The sequence below is a fragment of the Oncorhynchus masou genome, unplaced genomic scaffold (assembly GCF_036934945.1).
Source record: "Oncorhynchus masou masou isolate Uvic2021 unplaced genomic scaffold, UVic_Omas_1.1 unplaced_scaffold_2268, whole genome shotgun sequence".
NCBI lineage: Eukaryota > Metazoa > Chordata > Actinopteri > Salmoniformes > Salmonidae > Oncorhynchus > Oncorhynchus masou.
The window spans coordinates 4966-32500 of record NW_027008738.1 but is presented as its reverse complement, the minus strand read 5'-3'; the positions used below and the strand labels follow the sequence as shown (position 1 = coordinate 32500).

The following is a 27535-nucleotide window of genomic DNA, read 5'->3' as shown; positions in this document are numbered from 1 at the left end:
TATTTTGGAACTTCTGTGATTAATGTTTACTGTTCATTTTTTATTGTTTATTATCTATTTCAATTGCTTTGGCAAAGTAGACATACGTTTCCCATGCAAATGCATTTTTGTCTTAAAATTGAAATTGAATTGAGAGAAGAGAGGAGATAAGAAAGAGAGAGAGAGAGAGAGAGATAGGATAGATAGGAGAGAGGGAGAAGAGTGAAGAGAGAGAGAGATAGGAGAGAGAGAGAGAGAGATAGAAGGATAGATAGGAGAGAGAGGGAGAAGAGTGAAGAGAGAGAGAGATAGGAGAGATAGGAGAGGGAAAGAGAGATAGAGTGAAGAGAGAGGAATAATATATATATATAGATAGATAGATAAGGAACAATTAGTTAGTTGAAGGCTGACATATCAATACAATCCTGGGCTGATATCTGGCCACTACACTGTATCACTACAGTATCATATCCTGACTCCTGCACGGCCCTTAACAACATCACACCACCAAAGTATTCTAGTCCTGTCCATCTGCTGTCATGGCAACAGTAAAAATGCATTCAGAGGAAACCGGTTAGTATATCAGCAGGCATCAGAAAAAAACACTCCCTCCCTCCCTCCCTCTCTCTCTCCCTCTCTCTCTCCCCCCTCCCTCCCTCTCTCTCTCCCTCCCTCTCTCTCTCCCCCTCCCTCTCTCTCTCCCCCCTCCCTCCCTCTCTCTCTCTCCCCCCTCCCTCCCTCTCTCTCTCTCTCCCCCTCCCTCCCTCTCTCTCCCCCTCCTCCCTCTCTCTCCCCCCTCCCTCCCTCCCTCTCCCTCCCTCTCTCTCTCCCTCTCCCTCCCTCTCTCTCCCCCCTCCCTCCCCTCTCTACCCCTCCCTCCCTCCCTCCCTCTCTCTCTCCCTCTCTCCCCCTCCCTCCCTCTCTCTCTCTCCCCCTTCCTCTCTCTCTCTCTCTCTCTCTCCCCCCCTCCCCCTCTCTCTCTCTCTCTCTCCCCCTCCCTCTCTCTCCCTCCCTCTCTCTCCCTCTCCCTCTCTCTCCCTTTCTTTATATATCTCTCTGTCACTCTCAGATCCAACATCACACAGAGAGGAACATGTAGCCCAGGTGTGTCAACCCCAATCCCTGAAGTGTCTAGTGTCTGCTGGTTTTTCCTTTCAATTAAGACCCAGACAACCAGGTGAGGGGAGTTCCTTACTAACTAGTGACCTTAATTCATCAATTAAGAACAAGAGAGGAGCGGAAGGAGGGGACTTGGCAGCTCACCACAACCCTCCACTTCCTTTGAACTTCAGAACGGCATGTCAAGTCAACAGCCAGTCTGGTCACACAGAAGGAATATAAATTAATTCACGTCTCTCTTCTAAAACCAACAGGTCTAGTGTTGTTGTGAGATGCTTTGTATTCTGTCATACATCTAGAAATTCCTCATCCCGTACGCTCTCACTAATACTACTCACACACAAATATTATTCTTTAAAATGATTCACTAATACTACTCACACACAAATATTTGTCAGGACCCGGTTACGAACCTGGGTCTCCGGAGTGAGAAACAGTCACTTAACCAACTGAGCCACGAATAGTCAGCAGAACCCAGAAGATGAGGCAGACACAGCAGTACTTAAGACGGTGTATTTAATAAAGTAAAAAGGAGAAGTCCTTAAATACAAAAATGGCAAATCCAAAAGGTGGTAGGAATAGCACAAAAAAGCCTCAAGAGACACTCAAAAACAAAAACAGAATTCCACAAGAGCATCCACCGGAATCGACACGAAAACACAGAACACTAGGGCTGGGTGCTAACATACAAACACAGAGCACAGAACTGAGGGAAACTAAGGGTTTAAATACAATCAGGGAAAACGAGGTACAGGTGCAAATAATAATGGGGAACAAGGGAAAAAACATAAGGTCAAAAAGCACAATGGGGGCATCTAGTGACCAAAACCCGGAACAACCCTGGCCAAATCCTGACAAATATTATTCTCTAAAATTATTCACTAATACTACTCACACACTAATATTATTCACTAATATTATTCACTAATACTAGTCACACACAAATATTATTCTCTAAAATTATTCACTAATACTACTCACACACTAATATTATTCACTAAAATGATTCACTAATACTACTCACACACTAATATTATTCACTAATATTATTCACTAATACTACTCACACACAAATATTATTCACTAATACTACTCACACACAAATATTATTCTCTAAAATGATTCACTAATACTACTCACACACAAATATTATTCACTAATACTACTCACACACAAATATTATTCACTAATACTACTCACACACAAATATTATTCTCTAAAATTATTCACTAATACTACTCACACACTAATATTATTCACTAATATTATTCACTAATACTACTCACACACAAATATTATTCACTAATACTACTCACACACAAATATTATTCTCTAAAATTATTCACTAATACTACTCACACACTAATATTATTCACTAATACTACTCACACACAACTGTGTTGTACCCCAGGGTCCTGTATCATCCTACAGACTGTGTTGTACCCCAGGGTCCTGTACCATCCTGTACCATCCTACAGACTGTGTTGTACCCCAGGGTCCTGTACCATCCTGTACCATCCTACAGACTGTGTTGTACCCCAGGGTCCTGTACCATCCTACAGACTGTGTTGTACCCCAGGGTCCTGTACCATCCTACAGACTGTGTTGTACCACAGGGTCCTGTACCATCCTACAGACTGTGTTGTACCCCAGGGTCCTGTACCATCCTGTACCATCCTACAGACTGTGTTGTACCCCAGGGTCCTGTACCATCCTACAGACTGTTTTGTACCCCAGGGTCCTGTACCATCCTGTACCATCCTACAGACTGTGTTGTACCCCAGGGTCCTGTACCATCCTACAGACTGTGTTGTACCCCAGGGTCCTGTACCATCCTGTACCATCCTACAGACTGTGTTGTACCCCAGGGTCCTGTACCATCCTACAGACTGTGTTGTACCCCAGGGTCCTGTACCATCCTGTACCATCCTACAGACTGTTTTGTACCCCAGGGTCCTGTACCATCCTACAGACTGTGTTGTACCCCAGGGTCCTGTACCATCCTGTACCATCCTACAGACTGTGTTGTACCCCAGGGTCCTGTACCATCCTACAGACTGTGTTGTACCCCAGGGTCCTGTACCATCCTGTACCATCCTACAGACTGTGTTGTACCCCAGGGTCCTGTACCATCCTGTACCATCCTACAGACTGTGTTGTACCCCAGGGTCCTGTACCATCCTACAGACTGTGTTGTACCCCAGGGTCCTGTACCATCCTGTACCATCCTACAGACTGTGTTGTACCCCAGGGTCCTGTACCATCCTACAGACTGTGTTGTACCCCAGGGTCCTGTACCATCCTACAGACTGTGTTGTACCACAGGGTCCTGTACCATCCTACAGACTGTGTTGTACCCCAGGGTCCTGTACCATCCTACAGACTGTGTTGTACCCCAGGGTCCTGTACCATCCTGTACCATCCTACAGACTGTGTTGTACCCCAGGGTCCTGTACCATCCTACAGACTGTGTTGTACCCCAGGGTCCTGTACCATCCTACAGACTGTGTTGTACCACAGGGTCCTGTACCATCCTGTACCATCCTACAGACTGTGTTGTACCCCAGGGTCCTGTACCATCCTACAGACTGTGTTGTACCCCAGGGTCCTGTACCATCCTGTACCATCCTACAGACTGTGTTGTACCCAGGGTCCTGTACCATCCTACAGACTGTGTTGTACCCCAGGGTCCTGTACCATCCTGTACCATCCTACAGACTGTGTTGTACCCCAGGGTCCTGTACCATCCTGTACCATCCTACAGACTGTGTTGTACCCCAGGGTCCTGTACCATCCTACAGACTGTGTTGTACCCCCAGGGTCCTGTACCATCCTGTACCATCCTACAGACTGTGTTGTACCCCAGGGTCCTGTACCATCCTACAGACTGTGTTGTACCCCAGGGTCCTGTACCATCCTACAGACTGTGTTGTACCACAGGGTCCTGTACCATCCTACAGACTGTGTTGTACCCCAGGGTCCTGTACCATCCTACAGACTGTGTTGTACCCCAGGGTCCTGTACCATCCCACAGACTGTGTTGTAACACAGGCCCCTAGAGTCAGGGTTAGAGTAAGTGCTCACCTGAATATAGCCTTGGTGCTGTCACAGCCACATTTGAAGCCCTCAGCTCTGAAATGAGAGATAAGGACAGTCATCAGACACACTAACATCCAGGGTTAGTTCTATAGGGGAGGAGAGTCAGGTCAGAGATAGACCAGGGTTAGCTCTATAGGGGAGGAGTCAGGTCAGAGATAGACCAGGGTTAGCTCTATATGGGAGGAGTCAGGTCAGAGATAGACCAGGGTTAGCTCTATATGGGAGGAGTCAGGTCAGAGATAGACCAGGGTTAGCTCTATAGGGGAGGAGAGTCAGGTCAGAGATAGACCAGGGTTAGTTCTATAGGGGAGGAGTCAGGTCAGAGATAGACCAGGGTTAGCTCTATAGGGGAGGAGAGTCAGGTCAGAGATAGACCAGGGTTAGCTCTATAGGGGAGGAGTCAAGTCAGTTAGCTCTATAGGGGAGGAGAGTCAGGTCAGAGATAGACCAGGGTTTGCTCTATAGGGGAGGAGTCAGGTCAGTTAGCTCTATAGGGGAGGAGAGTCAGCTCAGAGATAGACCAGGGTTAGCTCTATAGGGGAGGAGTCAGGTCAGTTAGCTCTATAGGGGAGGAGAGTCAGGTCAGAGATAGACCAGGGTTAGTTCTATAGGGGAGGAGAGTCAGGTCAGAGATAGACCAGGGTTAGCTCTATAGGGGAGGAGTCAGGTCAGTTAGCTCTATAGGGGAGGAGAGTCAGGTCAGAGATAGACCAGGGTTAGCTCTATAGGGAGGAGAGTCAGGTCAGAGATAGACCAGGGTTAGTTCTATAGGGGAGGAGTCAGGTCAGAGATAGACCAGGGTTAGCTCTATAGGGGAGGAGAGTCAGGTCAGAGATAGACCAGGGTTAGCTCTATAGGGGAGGAGTCAAGCCAGTTAGCTCTATAGGGGAGGAGAGTCAGGTCAGAGATAGACCAGGGTTTGCTCTATAGGGGAGGAGTCAGGTCAGTTAGCTCTATAGGGGAGGAGAGTCAGCTCAGAGATAGACCAGGGTTAGCTCTATAGGGGAGGAGTCAGGTCAGTTAGCTCTATAGGGGAGGAGAGTCAGGTCAGAGATGGACCAGGGTTAGTTCTATAGGGGAGGAGAGTCAGGTCAGAGATAGACCAGGGTTAGCTCTATAGGGGAGGAGTCAGGTCAGTTAGCTCTATAGGGGAGGAGAGTCAGGTCAGAGATAGACCAGGGTTAGCTCTATAGGGGAGGAGAGTCAGGTCAGAGATAGACCAGGGTTAGTTCTATAGGGGAGGAGTCAGGTCAGAGATAGACCAGGGTTAGCTCTATAGGGGAGGAGAGTCAGGTCAGAGATAGACCAGGGTTAGCTCTATGGGGAGGAGTCAAGTCAGTTAGCTCTATAGGGGAGGAGAGTCAGGTCAGAGATAGACCAGGGTTAGCTCTATAGGGGAGGAGTCAGGTCAGTTAGCTCTATAGGGGAGGAGAGTCAGGTCAGAGATAGACCAGGGTTAGCTCTATAGGGGAGGAGTCAGGTCAGTTAGCTCTATAGGGGAGGAGAGTCAGGTCAGAGATAGACCAGGTTAGTTCTATAGGGGAGGAGAGTCAGGTCAGAGATAGACCAGGGTTAGCTCTATAAGGGAGGAGTCAAGTCAGTTAGCTCTATAGGGGAGGAGAGTCAGGTCAGAGATAGACCAGGGTTAGCTCTATAGGGGAGGAGTCAGGTCAGTTAGCTCTATAGGGGAGGAGAGTCAGGTCAGAGATAGACCAGGGTTAGTTCTATAGGGGAGGAGAGTCAGGTCAGAGATAGACCAGGGTTAGCTCTATAAGGGAGGAGTCAAGTCAGTTAGCTCTATAGGGGAGGAGAGTCAGGTCAGAGATAGACCAGGGTTAGCTCTATAGGGGAGGAGTCAGGTCAGAAATAGACCAGGGTTAGCTCTATAGGGGAGGAGTTAGGTCAGATAGACCAGGGTTAGCTCTATAGGGGAGGAGTCAGGTCAGTTAGCTCTATAGGGGAGGAGAGTCACGTCAGAGATAGACCAGGGTTAGCTCTATAGGGGAGGAGTCAGGTCAGAAATAGACCAAGGTTAGCTCTATAGGGGAGGAGTCAGGTCAGTTAGCTCTATAGGGGAGGAGAGTCAGGTCAGAGATAGACCAGGGTTAGTTCTATAGGGGAGGAGAGTCAGGTCAGAGATAGACCAGGGTTAGCTCTATAGGGGAGGAGTCAGGTCAGAGATAGACCAGGGTTAGCTCTATAGGGGAGGAGTCAGGTCAGAGATAGACCAGGGTTAGCTCTATAGGGAGGAGTCAGGTCAGTTAGCTCTATAGGGGAGGAGTTAGGTCAGATAGACCAGGGTTAGCTCTATAGGGAGGAGTTAGGTCAGATACACCAGGGTTAGCTCTATAGGGGAGGAGTCAGGTCAGTTAGCTCTATAGGGGAGGAGAGTCACGTCAGAGATAGACCAGGGTTAGTTCTATAGGGGAGGAGTCAGGTCAGTTAGCTCTATAGGGGAGGAGAGTCAGGTCAGAGATAGACCAGGGTTAGTTCTATAGGGGAGGAGAGTCAGGTCAGAGATAGACCAGGGTTAGCTCTATAGGGGAGGAGTCAGGTCAGAGATAGACCAGGGTTAGCTCTATAGGGGAGGAGTCAGGTCAGAGATAGACCAGGGTTAGCTCTATAGGGGAGGAGTCAGGTCAGTTAGCTCTATAGGGGAGGAGTTAGGTCAGATAGACCAGGGTTAGCTCTATAGGGGAGGAGTTAGGTCAGATACACCAGGGTTAGCTCTATAGGGGAGGAGTCAGGTCAGTTAGCTCTATAGGGGAGGAGAGTCACGTCAGAGATAGACCAGGGTTAGTTCTATAGGGGAGGAGTTTGGTCAGATAGACCAGGGTTAGCTCTATAGGGGAGGAGTCAGGTCAGTTAGCTCTATAGGGGAGGAGTCAGGTCAGAGATAGACCAGGGTTAGCTCTATAGGGGAGGAGTCAGGTCAGAGATAGACCAGGGTTAGCTCTATAGGGGGGGGGGGGTTAGGTCAGATAGACCAGGGTTAGCTCTATAGGGGAGGAGTCAGGTCAGTTAGCTCTATAGGGGAGGAGAGTCACGTCAGAGATAGACCAGGGTTAGTTCTATAGGGGAGGAGTTTGGTCAGATAGACCAGGGTTAGCTCTATAGGGGAGGAGTCAGGTCAGTTAGCTCTATAGGGGAGGAGAGTCAGGTCAGAGATAGACCAGGGTTAGCTCTATAGGGGAGGAGTCAGGTCAGAGATAGACCAGGGTTAGCTCTATAGGGGAGGAGTTAGGTCAGAGATAGACCAGGGTTAGCTCTATAGGGGAGGAGTCAGGTCAGAGATAGACCAGGGTTAGCTCTATAGGGGAGGCGAGTCAGGTCAGAGATAGACCAGGGTTAGCTCTATAGGGGAGGAGTCAGGTCAGTTAGCTCTATAGGGGAGGAGAGTCACGTCAGAGATAGACCAGGGTTAGCTCTATAGGGGAGGAGAGTCAGGTCAGAGATAGACCAGGGTTAGCTCTATAGGGGAGGAGTCAGGTCAGTTAGCTCTATAGGGGAGGAGTTAGGTCAGATAGACCAGGGTTAGCTCTATAGGGGAGGAGAGTCAGGTCAGAGATAGACCAGGGTTAGCTCTATAGGGGAGGAGTCAGGTCAGAGATAGACCAGGGTTAGCTCTATAGGGGAGGAGAGTCAGGTCAGAGATAGACCAGGGTTAGCTCTATAGGGGAGGAGTCAGGTCAGTTAGCTCTATAGGGGAGGAGTTAGGTCAGATAGACCAGGGTTAGCTCTATAGGGGAGGAGAGTCAGGTCAGAGATAGACCAGGGTTAGCTCTATAGGGGAGGAGTCAGGTCAGTTAGCTCTATAGGGGAGGAGTCAGGTCAGTTAGCTCTATAGGGGAGGAGTCAGGTCAGTTAGCTCTATAGGGGAGGAGAGTCAGGTCAGAGATAGACCAGGGTTAGCTCTATAGGGGAGGAGAGTCAGGTCAGAGATAGACCAGGGTTAGCTCTATAGGGGAGGAGAGTCAGGTCAGAGACCAAAGGCCGGCAGATGGCGATATTGAGTTGTTTCCATCTTACCGTCCGAACACATTGTATGCAGCCAGGCAATACACTGGTATCCCCCGTGGACCGGTTCGTACCTAATACATTCTCCGTTCAGGCTGCGAAGGCATCGATTTCCTCCCGAACTCGATTTAATGGCGAGAAGGTGGGGGAGGGAGAAATATGTGTACTTTTATTTATGAAACACCCTTTTCCATCACCATGCTAAAGAGGTAATACCTAGGAATGCTAGTCTCAGAGGTAGCATTTCGCGTTCAGCTCATCAGGTTGCAGCAGGCTGTTGTTTACCCCCTGGCTGAAGTAGTTTTAGCAATTAGCATGGTGATGGCAAAGGGTGTTTAAAAAAGTACATATCCCCCCCCACCTTCTCGCCATTAAATCGAGTCAAGGAGGAAATCGACTCCTTAGCAGCCTGAACGGAGATACAATGTGTTCGGACGGTAAGATGGAAACAACTCAATATCGCCATCTGCAGGCCTTTGGCCGAGGATCGACACAGAACACTACAGTACATTATCAGAGCACCATGCCGCACTGGTCTGGCTACCTGAAGCATATCCTGGAGCTGTTCATGCGAAGGTCGACCACCTGCAGACTCTCGTCTCTGGAGCAGCTGAGGAGCTGACGGTGGTCAGTAGAGATGTCCAGAGATGTTACCTTCCCTGGAGAGGAACCTCCTGGGTACAGCTGGCAGCCCTGGGGAGGGGGGGGGGGCGGGGGAGGGGGACGGAGGAGGGAGAGGGGAGGGGGAAGGCAGTGAGTCACATCTCAACATGGTCTAGCAGAATGTGCCTTACTGTACTGTATGTAACATAGCAACGTGCCTAACTGAACTGTATGTAACATAGTAACGTACATAACTGTACTGTATGTAACATAGCAACGTACATAACTGTACTGTATGTAACATAGCAACGCGTGCCTAACTGAACTGTATGTAACATAGCAACGCATAACTGTACTGTATGTAACATAGCAACGTGCCTAACTGTACTGTATGTAACATAGCAAAGTACATAACTGTACTGTATGTAACATAGCAACGTAACATAGCATAACTGTACTGTATGTAACATAGCAACGCACAAACTGTACTGTATGTAACATAGCAACGCACATAACTGTACTGTATGTAACATAGCAACGTTCATAACTGTACTGTATGTAACATAGCAACGTGCCTAACTGTACTGTATGTAACATAGCAACGTGCCTAACTGTACTGTATGTAACATAGCAACGTGCATAACTGTACTGTATGTAACATAGCAACGTGCATAACTGTACTGTATGTAACATAGCAACGTGCATAACTGTACTGTATGTAACATAGCAACGTGCATAACTGTACTGTATGTAACATAGCAACGTGCATAACTGTACTGTATGTAACATAGCAACGTGCATAACTGTACTGTATGTAACATAGCAACGTTCCTTACTGTACTGTATGTAACATAGCAACGTTCCTTACTGTACTGTATGTAACATAGCAACGTTCCTTACTGTACTGTATGTAACATAGCAACATGCCTAACTGTACTGTATGTAACATGTCTTACTGTACTGTATGTAACATAGCAACGCGTGCTTTACTGAACTGTAGCAGGTAGAAAACATTGCAACGTGTCTTACTGTACTGTATGTAACATAGCAACGTGCCTAACTGTACTGTATGTAACATAGCAACGTGCATAACTGTACTGTATGTAACATAGCAACGTGCATAACTGTACTGTATGTAACATAGCAACGTGCATAACTGAACTGTATGTAACATAGCAACGTGCATAACTGAACTGTAGCAGGTAGCTAACTGTAATACAATAGTGAAAAGATTTATCAACATCATTGACCTGTAAACTACAGAGTTATGAAGTGTTTCAATTATTAAAGAGTAACAGCTTCTACTGAGGGAGAAACAGAAAACCCCCTGCAGATCTGTTGTAGGGTTAGGGTGTAAGGTTAGGGTTAGGGTGTAAGGTTAGGGTTAGGGTGTAAGGTTAGGGTGTTAGGTTAGGGCTTAAGGTTAGGGTGTAGGGTGAGGTTTAGGGTGTAAGGTTAGATGTAGGGTGTAAGGTTAGGGTGTAAGATCAGGGTGTTAGGTTAGGGTGTTAGGTTAGGGTGTAAGGTTAGGGTGTAGGGTTAGGGTGTAGGTTGTAAGGTTAGGGTGTAGGGTTCGGGTGTAAGGTTCGGGTATAAGGTTAGGGTGTAGGGTATAAGGTGTAGGGTGTAGTGTTAGGGTGTAGGGTTAGGGTGTAAGGTGTAGGGTGTAGTGTTAGGGTGTAGGGTGTAGTGTTAGGGTGTAGTGTTAGGGTGTAAGGTTAGGGTGTAAAGTGTAGGGTTAGGGTTACTCAGGTCTGTTGGGCTGTAGCGATTCACTATCAACGTGCTGAAACTAATAAATACAGAAATGAACACCAGACATGTAGCGCAGCAAATTTCAATTTCACCAATGTCATAACAGAGACAATCCCAGAACAGAAGGGGCTGGGGGGGAGGGGGGGGGTGGAGAGAGACTATGATGTAGGTGGACTGTTGCTAAGCGACAGTGGAACATGAAAGTCTGCAGTTGACGACTAGCAGGGGAGTGAAGGAGAGATGTCAGAGAGAGAGGGAGAGATGCCCTGCTGCTGCTTGGAGCTAACAACAACCATCATCATCATCTCCAACACACAGAACACAGCAAGGAATAGAGAACATGTACATAGTCATCTAGAGACAATATAATGTCCATGGTAATGTAGAGACGACAATATAATGTCCATGGTAATGTAGAGAGAATAGACAATATAATGTCCTTGGTAATGTAGAGAAGACAATATAATATCCATGGTACTGTAGGGAGAATAGACAATATAATGTCCTTGGTAATGTAGTAAAGACAATAGAATGTCCATGGTAATGTAGAGAAGACAATATAATGGCCATGGTAATGTAGAGAAGACAATATAATGGCCATGGTAATGTTGAGAGAATAGACAATATAATGTCCACGGTAATGTAGAGAATAGACAATATAATGTGCATGGTAATGTAGAAAGACAATATAATGTCCATGGTAATGTTGAGAGAATAGACAATATAATGTCCACGGTAATGTAGAGAGAATAGACAATATAATGTCCATGGTAATGTAGAGAGAATAGACAATATAATGTCCACGGTAATGTAGAGAGAATAGACAATATAATGTCCACGGTAATGTAGAGAGAATAGACAATATAATGCCCACGGTAATGTAGAGAGAATAGACAATATAATGTCCATGGTAATGTAGAGAGAATAGACAATATAATGTCCACGGTAATGTAGAGAGAATAGACAATATAATGTCCATGGTAATGTAGAGAGAATAGACAATGTAATGTCCACGGTAATGTAGAGAGAATAGACAATATAATGTCCACGGTAATGTAGAGAATAGACAATATAATGTCCACGGTAATGTAGAGAAGAGACAATATAATGTCCACGGTAATGTAGAGAATAGACAATATAATGTCCACAGTAATGTAGAGAAGAGACAATATAATGTCCACGGTAATGTAGAGAGAAGAGACAATATAATGTCCACAGTAATGTAGAGAAGAGACAATATAATGTCCATGGTAATGTAGAGAGAATAGACAATATAATGTCCACGGTAATGTAGAGAGAATAGACAATATAATGTCCATGGTAATGTAGAGAGAATAGACAATATAATGTCCACGGTAATGTAGAGAGAATAGACAATATAATGTCCACGGTAATGTAGAGAAGAGACAATATAATGTCCACGGTAATGTAGAGAATAGACAATATAATGTCCACTGTAATGTAGAGAGAATAGACAATATAATGTCCATGATAATGTAGAGAGAATAGACAATATAATGTCCACGGTAATGTAGAGAGAATAGACAATATAATGTCCACGGTAATGTAGAGAGAATAGACAATATAATGTCCACGGTAATGTAGAGAGAATAGACAATATAATGTCCACGGTAATGTAGAGAGAATAGACAATATAATGTCCATGGTAATGTAGAGAGAATAGACAATATAATGTCCACGGTAATGTAGAGAATAGACAATATAATGTCCACAGTAATGTAGAGAAGAGACAATATAATGTCCACGGTAATGTAGAGAATAAACAATATAATGTCCACTGTATTGTAGAGAGAAGAGACAATATAATGTCCACGGTAATGTAGAGAATAGACAATATAATGTCCACGGTAATGTAAAGAGAATAGACAATATAATGTCCACTGTATTGTAGAGAAAAGAGACAATATAATGTCCACAGTAATGTAGAGAAGAGACAATATAATGTCCACGGTAATGTAGAGAGAATAGACAATATAATGTCCACTGTATTGTAGAGAAAAGAGACAATATAATGTCCACGGTAATGTAGAGAATAGACAATATAATGTCCACGGTAATGTAGAGAGAAGAGACAATATAATGTCCACGGTAATGTAAAGAGAATAGACAATATAATGTCCACTGTATTGTAGAGAGAAGAGACAATATAATGTCCATGGTAATGAAAAGAGAATAGACAATATAATGTCCACTGTATTGTAGAGAGAAGAGACAATATAATGTCCACGGTAATGTAAAGAGAAGAGACAATATAATGTCCACGGTAATGTAAAGAGAATAGACAATATAATGTCCACGGTAATGTAAAGAGAAGAGACAATATAATGGCCATGGTAATGTAGAGAGAATAGACAATATAATGTCCACGGTAATGTAGAGAATAGACAATATAATGTCCACGGTAATGTAGAGAGAATAGACAATATAATGTCCACGGTAATGTAGAGAGAATAGACAATATAATGTCCATGGTAATGTAGAGAGAATAGACAATATAATGTCCATGGTAATGTAGAGAGAATAGACAATATAATGTCCACTGTAATGTAGAGAGAATAGACAATATAATGTCCATGGTAATGTAGAGAGAATAGACAATATAATGTCCACGGTAATGTAGAGAATAGACAATATAATGTCCATGGTAATGTAGAGAAGAGACAATTAGATAATGTACTAAATGGCAGATCAGAGAGAGGAGAGCTGAACAGAATTATATGTCCAGTATGTTCTGTGGTGATCTCCGTCATCTGCCAGCTATACAAGTGGATCTATGATCGGCTATGAAAAGCCAACTGACATTTACTCCTGAGGTGCTGACCTGTTGCACCCTCGACATCGACTGTGATTATTATTTGACCATGCGGGTAATTTATGAACATTTGAACATCTTGGCCATGTTCTGTTATAATCTCCACCTGGCACAGCCAGAAGAGGACTGGCCACCCCTCATAGCCTGGTTCCTCTCTACCCGGCACAGCCAGAAGAGGACTGGCCACCCCTCATAGCCTGGTTCCTCTCCACCCGGCACTGCCAGAAGAGGACTGGCCACCCCTCATAGCCTGGTTCCTCTCCACCCGGCACAGCCAGAAGAGGACTGGCCCACCCCTCATAGCCTGGTTCCTCTCTGGGTTTCTTCCTAGGTTCTGGCCTTTCTAGGGAGTTTTTCCTAGCCACCGTGCTTCTACACCTGCATCGCTTGCTGTTTGGGGTTTAGGCTAAGTTTTCTGTACAGCACTTTGAGATATATCAGCTGATGTAAGAAGGGCTATATAAATAAATCTGATTTGATCTACTGTAATGTAAGTAAAAAGACAGACACTGAGCATTATGACCATGAAATTAGCCCAAATCATAACACTTAATGATAACGCTAATTCGTTTGGACATCGCCATTACAACTATATCAGGATGGATTAATAAATATAACTGGCTCGGGTATCAATTAACCACATTACTGTGAAGGTGTTAACAGTGTGTCAGTTAGCCCAGCTGATACCAAACAGAAGAGGCTATATCCAGCATTAGCTAACCCTAAATTTACCATCAGCTAACCTTAACCCTATAGCTACCGTTAGCTAACCCTAAATCTACCGTCAGCTAACCCTATAGCTACCGTTAGCTAACCCTAAATCTACCGTCAGCTAACCCTATAGCTACCGTTAGCTAACCCTAAATTTACCATCAGCTAACCTTAACCCTATAGCTACCGTTAGCTAACCCTAAATCTACCGTCAGCTAACCCTATAGCTACCGTTAGCTAACCTTATCGCAACTGTTAGCTAACCCTAACCCTATAGCTACTAACGCTAACCCCATTTCTATGGTTATTAACTAACCCTAACCTTATAGCTACTGTTAGCTAATACTATAGCTACTAACGCTAACCCCATCTCTACGGTTAACTAACCGTAACCCTATAGCTATTGTTAGCTAACCCTAACCCTTTAGCTACTGTGAGCTAACCCTAACCCTATAGCTAACAGTAACCCTAACTCTATAGCTACTGTGAGCACTCTTCTGGGAAGGCTTTCCACTAGATGTTGGAACATTGCTGCTATAACAGCCTCCACTCTTCTGGGAAGGCTTTCCACTAGATGTTGGAACATTGCTGCTATAACAGCCTCCACTCTTCTGGGAAGGCTTTCCACTAGATGTTGGAACATTGCTGCTATAACAGCCTCCACTCTTCTGGGAAGGCTTTCCACTACATGATGGAACATTGCTGCTATAACAGCCTCCACTCTTCTGGGAAGGCTTTCCACTACATGATGGAACATTGCTGCTATAACAGCCTCCACTCCTCTGGGAAGGCTTTCCACTAGATGTTGGAACATTGCTGCTATAACAGCCTCCACTCTTCTGGGAAGGCTTTCCACTACATGATGGAACATTGCTTCTATAACAGCCTCCACTCTTCTGGGAAGACTTTCCACTAGATGTTGGAACATTGCTGCTATAACAGCCTCCAATCTTCTGGGAAGGCTTTCCACTACATGATGGAACATTGCTTCTATAACAGCCTCCACTCTTCTGGGAAGGCTTTCCACTAGATGTTGGAACATTGCTGCTATAACAGCCTCCACTCTTCTGGGAAGGCTTTCCACTAGATGTTGGAACATTGCTGCGGGGACTTGCTTGCATTCAGCCACAAGAGCATTAGTGAGGTCGGGTACTGATGTTGGGTGATTAGGTCTGGCTCGCAGTCGACGTTCCAATTCATCCCAAAGGTGTTCGATGGGTTTGAGGTCAGGGCTCTGTACAGGCCAGTGAAGTTCTTCCACGCCGATCTCGACTTACCATTTCTGTCTGGACCTTGCTTTGCGCACAAGGGCATTGTCATGCTGAAACAGCAAAGGACCTTCCCCAAACTGTTGCCACAAAGTTGGAAGCACAGAATCATCTAGAATGTCATTGTATGCTGTAGCATTTAGATTTCCCTTCACTAGAATTAAGGGTCCCGAACCATGAAAACCAGCCCCAGACCATTATTCTTCCTCAACCAAACTTTACAGTTGGGACTATGCATTCGGGCAGGTAGTCTTCTCCCGGCATCCGGTGTCCAATAACGGTGCCACAGTTGCTAAGCTCTTCAAAAAGGCCACTCTACTAACAATGTTTGTCTATGGAGATTGCATGGCTGTGTGCTCGGGTTTTATACACCTGTCAGCAACGGGTGCGGCTGAAAAAGCCGAATCCACTCATTTGAAAGGTTGTCTGCATACTTTTGTACATATAGTGCATCTACCATTAGCCAGTGTTGTAGTCTGAGTCAAGTCTGAGTCAAGTCCCAAGTCCGAGTCAAGTCCCAAGTCCGAGTCAAGTCCCAAGTCCGAGTCAAGTCCCAAGTCCGAGTCAAGTCCCAAGTCCAAGTCATGTCCCACGTCCGAGTCAAGTCCCAAGTCCGAGTCAAGTCCCAAGTCCGAGTCATGTCCCAAGTCCGAGTCATGTCCCAAGTCCCCATGGCTGAAGTCCGAGTCGAGTCCAGATCCGAGTCACCAATAGTCGAGTCACGTGTCCATCAATTTATAATTGGTCTTATTAGGTAATTGTTTCTCGTCGCCACCAGGCGGCAGTATATCGCCACTCACTCATAAAAAAAAACCTGTTTATTTCTTAAACCTCTTGATACTCCCCATCCCGGATCCGGGATCGTGAATAAAGCCTCAGGCTCATTAGCATAACGCAACGTTAATGATTTCTGAAAATCGCAAATAAAATGAAAATAATGCGCCTGCTCTCAAGCTTAGCCTTCTCTTAACTAGGCAAAGCTAAAGAGTAGGCTGGTGACTGGAGGTCACAGTGAAGGAAGAGAGTCGCTTGCGTGCTGTGTAGCTTATGATTGGAGGCTGTGCAAAATCCTCGCTTATAATAATGGTCTGGAGCTGGTTTTCATGGTTGGGACCCTTAATTCTAGTGAAGGGAAATCTAAATGCTACAGCATACAATGACATTCTAGATGATTCTGTGCTTCCAACTTTGTGGCAACAGTTTGGGGAAGGCCCTTTGCTGTTTCAGCATGACAATGCCCTTGTGCTTAAAGCAAGGTCCATACATGTTCCAGGCTTTGTGTGCCGTCTGTGCACCCAGGGCGCCTAATATTCAGTCCAAGTGTAGGTGCAAACACAAGTCAAGAGAAGGCAAGTCTGAGTCACCAATGGTCAAGAAGGCGAGTCCGAATGAGTCATCAATGGTCAGGAAGACGAGTCATCAATGGTCAAGATGGCGAGTCCGAGTGAGTCATCAATGGTCAGGAAGGCGAGTCCGAATGAGTCACCATTGGTCAGGAAGGCGAGTCCGAGTGAGTCATCAATGGTCAAGATGGCGAGTCCGAGTGAGTCACCAATTGTCAAGTCTAAGTCGAGTCATGAAAATCTGCCGTTAGCTAACCCTATAGCTCCCGGAGAAACAGACATGTAGTCAGGGTTAGATGTTAGGGAAGAAACAGACATAGGGTCAGAGGTCAGAGGAGAAAGAGACATGTAAGTCAGGGTCAGAGGTCAGGGAAGAAACAGACATGTTGTCAGGGTCAGAGGAGAAACAGACATGTAGTCAGGGTCAGAGGTCAGGGGAGAAACAGACATAGGGTCAGAGGTCAGAGGAGAAAGAGACATGTAAGTCAGGGTCAGAGGTCAGGGAAGAAACAGACATGTAGTCAGGGTCAGAGGAGAAACAGACATGTAGTCAGGGTCAGAGGTCAGGGGAGAAACAGACACTGAGGTACAACTCATCTGTCAAATTCTGAGGTCATTATTCTGATTTCGCCGAGTCATCTCAGAATAAAACCAGACAGGTTCAGGATATCAAAGAATCAACAGTCACAGACAACTTCATGCAAGATAAAAATCACATAGTGGCCAGTACACAGTAGTGCCAGTACATATTATGGGTAGGGTTACAGCTATATGGGTTACAGCTAAATGGGTAGGATTACAGCTATATGGGTTACAGCTATATGGGTAGGATTACAGCTATATGGGTAGGGTTACAGCTATATGGGTTACAGCTAAATGGGAAGGGTTACAGCTATATGGGTTACAGCTATATGGGTAGGATTACAGCTATATGGGTAGGGTTACAGCTATATGGGTTACAGCTATATGGGTAGGACTACAGCTATATGGGTTACAGCTAAATGGGTAGGGTTACAGCTATATGGGTTACAGCTATATGGGTAGGGTTACAGCTATATGGGTAGGGTTACAGCTATGGGTTACAGCTATATGGGTAGAGTTACAGCTATATGGGTAGGGTTACAGCTATATGGGTTACAGCTATATGGGTAGGATTACAGCTATATGGGTTACAGCTAAATGGGTAGGATTACAGCTATATGGGTAGGGTTACAGCTATATGGGTTACAGCTATATGGGTAGGATTACAGCTATATGGGTTACAGCTATATGGGTAGGATTACAGCTATATGGGTTACAGCTAAATGGGTAGGGTTACAGCTATATGGGTAGGATTACAGCTATATGGGTTACAGCTATATGGGTAGGATTACAGCTATATGGGTTACAGCTAAATGGGTAGGATTACAGCTATATGGGTAGGATTACAGCTATATGGGTTACAGCTATATGGGTTACAGCTATATGGGTTACAGCTATATGGGTAGGATTACAGCTATATGGGTAGGGTTACAGCTATATGGGTAGGGTTACAGCTATATGGGTAGGGTTACAGCTATATGGGTTACAGCTATATGGGTAGGATTACAGCATATGGGTAGGGTTACAGCTATATGGGTTACAGCTAAATGGGTAGGATTACAGCTATATGGGTAGGTTTACAGCTATATGGGTAGGATTACAGCTATATGGGTTACAGCTAAATGGGTAGGGTTACAGCTATATGGGTTACAGCTATATGGGTTACAGCTATATGGGTAGGTTTACAGCTATATGGGTAGGATTACAGCTATATGGGTTACAGCTAAATGGGTAGGGTTACAGCTATATGGGTAGGATTACAGCTATATGGGTTACAGCTATATGGGTAGGGTTACAGCTATATGGGTTACAGCTATATGGGTAGAGTTACAGCGATATGGGTAGGGTTACAGCTATATGGGTTACAGCTAAATGGGAAGGGTTACAGCTATATGGGTTACAGCTATATGGGTAGGATTACAGCTATATGGGTAGGGTTACAGCTATATGGGTTACAGCTATATGGGTAGGACTACAGCTATATGGGTTACAGCTAAATGGGTAGGGTTACAGCTATATGGGTTACAGCTATATGGGTAGGGTTACAGCTATATGGGTAGGGTTACAGCTATATGGGTTACAGCTATATGGGTAGAGTTACAGCTATATGGGTAGGGTTACAGCTATATGGGTTACAGCTATATGGGTAGGATTACAGCTATATGGGTTACAGCTAAATGGGTAGGATTACAGCTATATGGGTAGGGTTACAGCTATATGGGTTACAGCTATATGGGTAGGATTACAGCTATATGGGTTACAGCTATATGGGTAGGATTACAGCATATGGGTAGGGTTACAGCTATATGGGTTACAGCTAAATGGGTAGGATTACAGCTATATGGGTAGGTTTACAGCTATATGGGTAGGATTACAGCTATATGGGTTACAGCTAAATGGGTAGGGTTACAGCTATATGGGTTACAGCTATATGGGTTACAGCTATATGGGTAGGTTTACAGCTATATGGGTAGGATTACAGCTATATGGGTTACAGCTAAATGGGTAGGGTTACAGCTATATGGGTAGGATTACAGCTATATGGGTTACAGCTATATGGGTAGGGTTACAGCTATATGGGTTACAGCTATATGGGTAGAGTTACAGCGATATGGGTAGGGTTACAGCTATATGGGTTACAGCTATATAGGTAGGATTACAGCTATATGGGTTACAGCTAAATGGGTAGGGTTACAGCTATATGGGTAGGATTACAGCTATATGGGTTACAGCTATATGGGTAGGATTACAGCTATATGGGTTACAGCTATATGGGTAGGATTACAGCTATATGGGTTACAGCTAAATGGGTAGGGTTACAGCTATATGGGTAGGATTACAGCTATATGGGTTACAGCTATATGGGTAGGGTTACAGCTATATGGGTTACAGCTAAATGGGTAGGGTTACAGCTATATGGGTAGGATTACAGCTATATGGGTTACAGCTATATGGGTAGGATTACAGCTATATGGGTTACAGCTATATGGGTAGGGTTACAGCTATATGGGTTACAGCTATATGGGTAGGGTTACAGCTATATGGGTAGGGTTACAGCTATATGGGTTACAGCTATATGGGTAGGATTACAGCTATATGGGTGGAGTTACAGCTATATGGGTAGGGTTACAGCTATATGGGTAGGGTTACAGCTATATGGGTGGAGTTACAGCTATATGGGTGGAGTTACAGCTATATGGGTAGGGTTACAGCTATATGGGTGGAGTTACAGCTATATGGGTAGGGTTACAGCTATATGGGTAGGATTACAGCTATATGGGTAGGGTTACAGCTATATGGGTAGGGTTACAGCTATATGGGTTACAGCTATATGGGTAGAGTTACAGCTATATGGGTTACAGCTATATGGGTAGGATTACAGCTATATGGGTGGAGTTACAGCTATATGGGTAGGGTTACAGCTATATGGGTTGGGTTACAGCTATATGGGTGGAGTTACAGCTATATGGGTGGAGTTACAGCTATACGGGTAGGATTACAGCTATATGGGTGGAGTTACAGCTATATGGGTAGGATTACAGCTATATGGGTTACAGCTATATGGGTTACAGCTATATGGGAGTGCTCCTACCTGCTGTCCCAGAAGCGTATCTTCCTGTCATAGTGTCCACTGACGATGACGTGCTCAGAACACACCACATCACTGCAGTAAGATAGAACCTCAATGGTCTGGATACCTGGGGAGGAGAGATAGAGAGATAGAACCTCAATGGTCTGGATACCTGGGGAGGAGAGATAGAGAGGTAGAACCTCAATGGTCTGGATACCTGGGGGGGAGAGATAGAGAGATAGAACCTCAATGGTCTGGATACCTGGGGAGGAGAGATAGAGAGATAGAACCTCAATGGTCTGGATACCTGGGGAGGAGAGATAGAGAGGTAGAACCTCAATGGACTGGATACCTGGGGAGGAGAGATAGAGAGGTAGAACCTCAATGGTCTGGATACCTGGGGAGGAGAGATAGAGAGGTAGAACCTCAATGGTCTGGATACCTGGGGAGGAGAGATAGAGAGATAGAACCTCAATGGTCTGGATACCTGGGGAGGAGAGATAGAGAGGTAGAACCTCAATGGTCTGTATATCTGTGGAGAGATAGAACCTCAATGGTCTGGATACCTGAGGAGGAGAGATAGAACCTCAATGGTCTGGATACCTGGGGAGGAGAGATAGAGAGGTAGAACCTCAATGGTCTGGATACCTGGGGAGGAGAGATAGAGAGGTAGAACCTCAATGGTCTGGATACCTGGGGAGGAGAGATAGAGAGATAGAACCTCAATGGTCTGGATACCTGGGGAGGAGAGATAGAGAGGTAGAACCTCAATGGTCTGGATACCTGGGGAGGAGAGATAGAGAGGTAGAACCTCAATGGTCTGGATACCTGGGGAGGAGAGATAGAGAGGTAGAACCTCAATGGTCTGGATATCTGTGGAGAGATAGAACCCTAATTGTCTGGATGTCTGGGGGGAGAGATAGAACCCTAATTGTCTGGATACCTGATGATATAGATAGAACCTCAATGGCCTGGATACCTGGGGAGGAGAGATATAGAGCCTGGGGGGGGGACTTTGTCCCTTTCTCTGAAGGATTACGGCCAGGGTCACTGTAGGGTCAAGGGTCAGGGTTAGAGTAAGGTCAGTCAATGACTTACAAGCAGCGCGGTGGAGATCCCAGATCTTGACGGTCCTGTCAGCGCTTCCTGTCACCACCTGGCGCAGGCTGCATTTAAACTTGGCTGCTGTCACTTTACGTGAGTGGCCTGTCAGAGTGAGCTGTGGAGTTGCCACACACACACACACACAACGTTTTCCACAGCTGGGTCATCATTCTAAATAAGAGTTGGTATCTTTCTACACTCTCTCTCTCTCTCTCTCTCTCTCTTCAATCTCTCCAGTCGTTCTATCCTCATCACTCTCTCTCTCCAGTCGTTCTATCCTCATCACTCTCTCTCTCTCTCTTCAATCTCTCCAGTCGTTCTATCCTCATCACTCTCTCTCTCTCCAGTCGTTCTATCCTCATCACTCTCTCTCTCTCCAATCTTTCTATCCTCATCACTCTCCCTCTCTTCAATCTCTCCAGTCGTTCTATCCTCATCACTCTCTCTCTCTCCAGTCATTCTATCCTCATCACTCTCTCTCTCTCCAGTCGTTCTATCCTCATCACTCTCTCTCTCCAGTCGTTCTATCCTCATCTCTCTCTCTCTCTCCAGTCTTTCTATCCTCATCTCTCTCTCTCTCTCCAGTCGTTCTATCCTCATCACTCTCTCTCTCAGTCGTTCTATCCTCATCACTATCTCTCTCCAGTCGTTCTATCCTCATCACTCTCTCTCTCAGTCGTTCTATCCTCATCACTCTCTCTCTCCAGTCGTTCTATCCTCATCACTCTCTCTCTCCAGTCGTTCTATCCTCATCACTCTCTCTCTCTCCAGTCGTTCTATCCTCATCACTCTCTTTCCCCAGTCGTTCCATCCTCATCTCTCTCTCTCTCTCCAGTCTTTCTATCCTCATCTCTCTCTCTCTCTCCAGTCGTTCTATCCTCATCACTCTCTCTCTCTCCAGTCGTTCTATCCTCATCTCTCTCTCTCCAGTCGTTCTATCCTCATCACTCTCTCTCTCCAGTCGTTCTATCCTCATCACTCTCTCTCCAATCTTTCTATCCTCATCACTCTCTCTCTCTTCAATCTCTCCAGTCGTTCTATCCTCATCACTCTCTCTCTCTCTCCAGTCGTTCTATCCTCATCACTCTCTCTCTCCAGTCGTTCTATCCTCATCACTCTCTCTCTCTCCAGTCGTTCTATCCTCATCACTCTCTCTCTCTCCAGTCGTTCTATCCTCATCACTCTCTCTCCAATCTTTCTATCCTCATCACTCTCTCTCTCTCTTCACTCTCTCCAGTCGTTCTATCCTGATCACTCTCTCTCTCTCCAGTCGTTCTATCCTCATCACTCTCTCTCCAGTCGTTCTATCCTCATCACTCTCTCTCTCCAATCTCTACATTGGTCCAGATTACACTACACTGTTCTGTGTCTACATTACACAGACACTGAACAGATTCTATCCAGCTTCACAATACATATGTGTGAGTAATTGTGTGTGTGTGTGTGTGTGTGTAATTGTGTGTGTATGTGTAAGCGTGCTGATGACAGTATCAGCCTGGTTGCTTGGTTACCTTGGGAGCGGAGTCATCCAGCCGCCAGAACAGAGCTGATTTATCATATGACGCTGCTATAACCCTGGTGCCCTAATGATGGGTTACACACACACACGCACACACACACACACACACACACACACACACACACACACACACACACACACACACAGACACAGACACAGACACAGACACAGACACAGACACAGACACACACACAGACACAGACACAGACACAGACACAGACACAGACACACAGACACAGACACAGACACAGACAGACACACACACACACACACACACACACACACACACACACACACACACACGGGATCATTTCAACACATTATATAACAGTAAGCATTCTCAGGACACTGTGAGCCGCTCCAGGTCCAATCAGCAGTACAGAACAGTGGTGCTTCATCATCAGGAGTTAAACCACCGGCGGTGTATCATCTCTAGTCATATTACAGTGTATTGTATGGTGTATATCATCTCTAGTCATTTAACAGTGTATTGTATGGTGTATATCATCTCTAGTCATATTACAGTCCAGTGCATATCATCTCTAGTCATATTACAGTGTAGTGTATCATCTCTAGTCATATTACAGTGTAGTGCATATCATCTCTAGTCATATTACAGTGTAGTGTATCATCTCTAGTCATATTACAGTGTATTGTATGGTGTATATCATCTCTAGTCATATTACAGTCTAGTGCATATCATCTCTAGTCATATTACAGTGTAGTGTATCATCTCTAGTCATATTACAGTGTATTGTATGGTGTATATCATCTCTAGTCATATTACAGTCTAGTGCATATCATCTCTAGTCATATTACAGTGTAGTGTATCATCTCTAGTCATATTACAGTGTATTGTATGGTGTATATCATCTCTAGTCATATTACAGTCTAGTGCATATCATCTCTAGTCATATTACAGTGTAGTGTATCATCTCTAGTCATATTACAGTGTATTGTATGGTGTATATCATCTCTAGTCATATTACAGTCTAGTGCATATCATCTCTAGTCATATTACAGTGTAGTGTATCATCTCTAGTCATATTACAGTGTATTGTATGGTGTATATCATCTCTAGTCATATTACAGTCTAGTGCATATCATCTCTAGTCATATTACAGTGTAGTGTATCATCTCTAGTCATATTACAGTGTATTGTATGGTGTATATCATCTCTAGTCATATTACAGTGTATTGTATGGTGTATATCATCTCTAGTCATATTACAGTATATTGTATCATCTCTAGTCATATTACAGTATATTGTATGGTGTATATCATCTCTAGTCATATTACAGTGTATTGTATGGTGTATATCATCTCTAGTCATATTACAGTGTAGTGTATCATCTCTAGTTATATTACAGTGTATTGTATGGTGTATATCATCTCTAGTCATATTACAGTGTAGTGTATCATCTCTAGTCATATTACAGTATATTGTATGGTGTATATCATCTCTAGTCATATTACAGTGTATTGTATCAGCTCTAGTCATATTACAGTGTATTGTATCATCTCTAGTCATATTACAGTGTAGTGTATCATCTCTAGTCATATTACAGTGTATTGTATGGTGTATCATCTCTAGTCATATTACAGTGTAGTGTATCATCTCTAGTCATATTACAGTGTAGTGGTGGTGTAGTGACAGTGTAGTGACAGTGTAGTGGTGGTGTAGTGTAGTGGTGGTGTAGTGTAGTGGTGGTGTAGTGGTGGTGTAGTGTACTGGTGATGTAGTGGTGGTGTAGTGTCGTGGTGTAGTGGTGTAGTGGTGGTGTAGTGTAGTGGTGGTGTAGTGTAGTGGCGGTGTAGTGTAGTGGTGTAGTACTGATTTAGTGTAGTGGTGATGTAGTGTAGTGGTGATGTAGTGGTGGTGTAGTGTCGTGGTGTAGTGGTGTAGTGGTGGTGTAGTGTAGTGGTGGTGTAGTGGCGGTGTAGTGTAGTGGTGTAGTACTGATTTAGTGTAGTGGTGATGTAGTGTAGTGGTGATGTAGTGGTGGTGTAGTGTAGTGGTGATGTAGTGGTGGTGTAGTGTAGTGGTGTAGTACTGATTTAGTGTAGTGGTGATGTAGTGGTGGTGTAGTGGTAGTGGTGTAGTGTAGTGGTGTAGTACTGATTTAGTGTAGTGGTGATGTAGTGGTGGTGTAGTGTAGTGGTGTAGTACTGATTTAGTGTAGTGGTGATGTAGTGTAGTGGTGATGTAGTGGTGGTGTGGTGGTGTAGTGGTGGTGTAGTGGTAGTGTAGTGTAGTGGTGGTGTAGTGGTGATGTAGTGTAGTGGTGGTGTAGTGTAGTGGTGATGTAGTGTAGTGGTGATGTAGTGGTGGTGTAGTGTAGTGTAGTGGTTTAGTGGTATAGTAGTGATTTAGTGTAGGGGTGTAGTGGTGGTGTAGTGGAGGTGTAGTGGTAGTGTAGTGATAGTGTAGTGGTGGTGTAGTGTAGTGGTGATTTAGTGTAGTAGTGGTGTAGTGGTGATTTAGTGTAGTGGTGAATTAGTGTAGTGGGGATGTAGTGTAGTGTTGAATTAGTGTAGTGGTGATTTAGTGTAGTAGTAGTATAGTGGTGATTTAGTGTAGTGGTGAATTAGTGTAGTGGTGATTTAGTGTAGTAGTAGTATAGTGGTGATTTAGTGTAGTGGTGAATTAGTGTAGTGGTGTAGTGGGGATGTAGTGTAGTAGTATAGTGGTGATTTAGTGTAGTGGTGAATTAGTGTAGTGGTGATTTAGGGTAGTGGTGTAGTGGGGATGTAGTGTAGTAGTATAGTGGTGATTTAGTGTAGTGGTGAATTAGTGTAGTGGTGATTTAGTGTAGTGGTGTAGTGGGGATGTAGTGTAGTAGTATAGTGGTGATTTAGTGTAGTGGTGAATTAGTGTAGTGGTGATTTAGGGTAGTGGTGTAGTGGGGATGTAGTGTAGTAGTATAGTGGTGATTTAGTGTAGTGGTGAATTAGTGTAGTGGTGATTTAGTGTAGTGGTGTAGTGGGGATGTAGTGTAGTAGTATAGTGGTGAATTAGTGTAGTGGTGATTTAGTGTAGTGGTGTAGTGGGGATGTAGTGTAGTAGTATAGTGGTGATTTAGTGTAGTGGTGAATTAGTGTAGTGGGGATGTAGTGTAGTGTTGTAATGCTGTGATGTCTTACTGTTTGGTCAAACTCTATGCTGGTTATTCCTTCGTTGCTGCCATCTAGTGTACCTCTGTTGTGGAGCATGCCTGGAAACATGGAAATAATGGAACATGTTAAATAATGTCTACAAGTGGAGGTGGGTGGTGATGGTTGTTGGTGATGGTGGATGGTGTTGGGTGGTGATGGCTGTTGGTGGGTGGTGTTGGGTGGTGATGTCTGTTGGTGGGTGGTGTTGGGTGGTGATGTCTGTTGGTGGGTGGTGTTGGGTGGTGATGTCTGTTGGTGGGTGGTGTTGGGTGGTGATGGCTGTTGGTGGAAGTGGGTGTTGGCGGTAGCAGCAGAAGTAGTGCCTTGGATAATGTTGTGTATTGTGGTGGTTGCAGCAGTAGTAGTAGTAGCAGTGGTAGTAGCAGTAGTAGTAGTAGTAGTAGTAGTAGTAGTAGTAGCAGTAGTAGCAGTGGTACTAGAAGCAGTCGCAGTAGTAGTAGAAGTAGTACTAGTAGCAGTAGTAGTAGTAGTAGTAGTAATAGCAGTAGTGGTAGTAGTAGCAGTAGCAGTAGTAGTGATAGTAGTAGTGGTAGCGTTAGTAGTAGTAACAGTAGTAGTAGTAGTGAGATGTGCCCATATTCATTATGTACAGTAGCAGTAGTAGTAGCAGTAACAGTAGCAGTAACAGTAGTAGTAGCAGTAGTAGCAGTAGTAGTAATAACAGTAGTAGTAGTAGTAGTAGCAGTAGTAACAGTAGTAGTAGCAGTAACAGTAGTAGTAGTAGTAGTAGTAGTAACAGTAGCAGTAGTAGTAGTAGCAGTAGTAGCAGTAGTAGTAACAATAGTAGTAGTAGTGAGATGTGCCCATATTCATTATGTACAGTAGTAGAAGTAGTAGTAGTAGTAATAGAAGTAGTATCAGTAGTATTAATAGTAGTAACAGTAGCAGTAGTAGTAATAGTAGTAACAGTAGCAGTAGCAACAGTAGTAGTAGTAGCAGTAGTAGTAGTAGCAGTAGTAGTAGTAGCAGCAGTAGTAGTATCAGTAGTAGTAGTAGTAGTAGTAGCATCAGTAGCAGTAGTAGTAATAGTAGTAGCAGTAGTACTAATAGTGTAGTAGTAGTAGTAGCAGTAGTAGTAGTAGCAGTAGTAGGAGCATCTATAGTAGCAGTAGTAGCAGTAGTGGTAGCAGTAGTAGTAACAGAAGTAACAGTAGTAGTAGTAGTGGTAGTAGTAGTAGTAGCAGTAGTAGTAGTGGTAGTAGTAGTAGCAGTAGTGGTAACAGTAGCAGTAGTAGTAACAGAAGTAACAGTAGTAGTAGTAGTGGTAGTAGCAGTAGTAATAGTAGTAGTAGTAGTAGTGGTAGTCGTAGTAGTAGCAGTAGTAGTGAGATGTGCCCATATTCATTATGTACAGTA

The 27535-nt window shown here is 44.6% G+C and overlaps 1 pseudogene; it reads right to left on the bottom strand.

Moving 5' to 3' along the window:
* LOC135533179 (protein Atg16l2-like) overlaps positions 1–26217 on the bottom strand; it is a 34718-nt pseudogene extending 8501 nt beyond the window's left edge.
* Positions 26218–27535: the final 1318 nt, after the last annotated feature.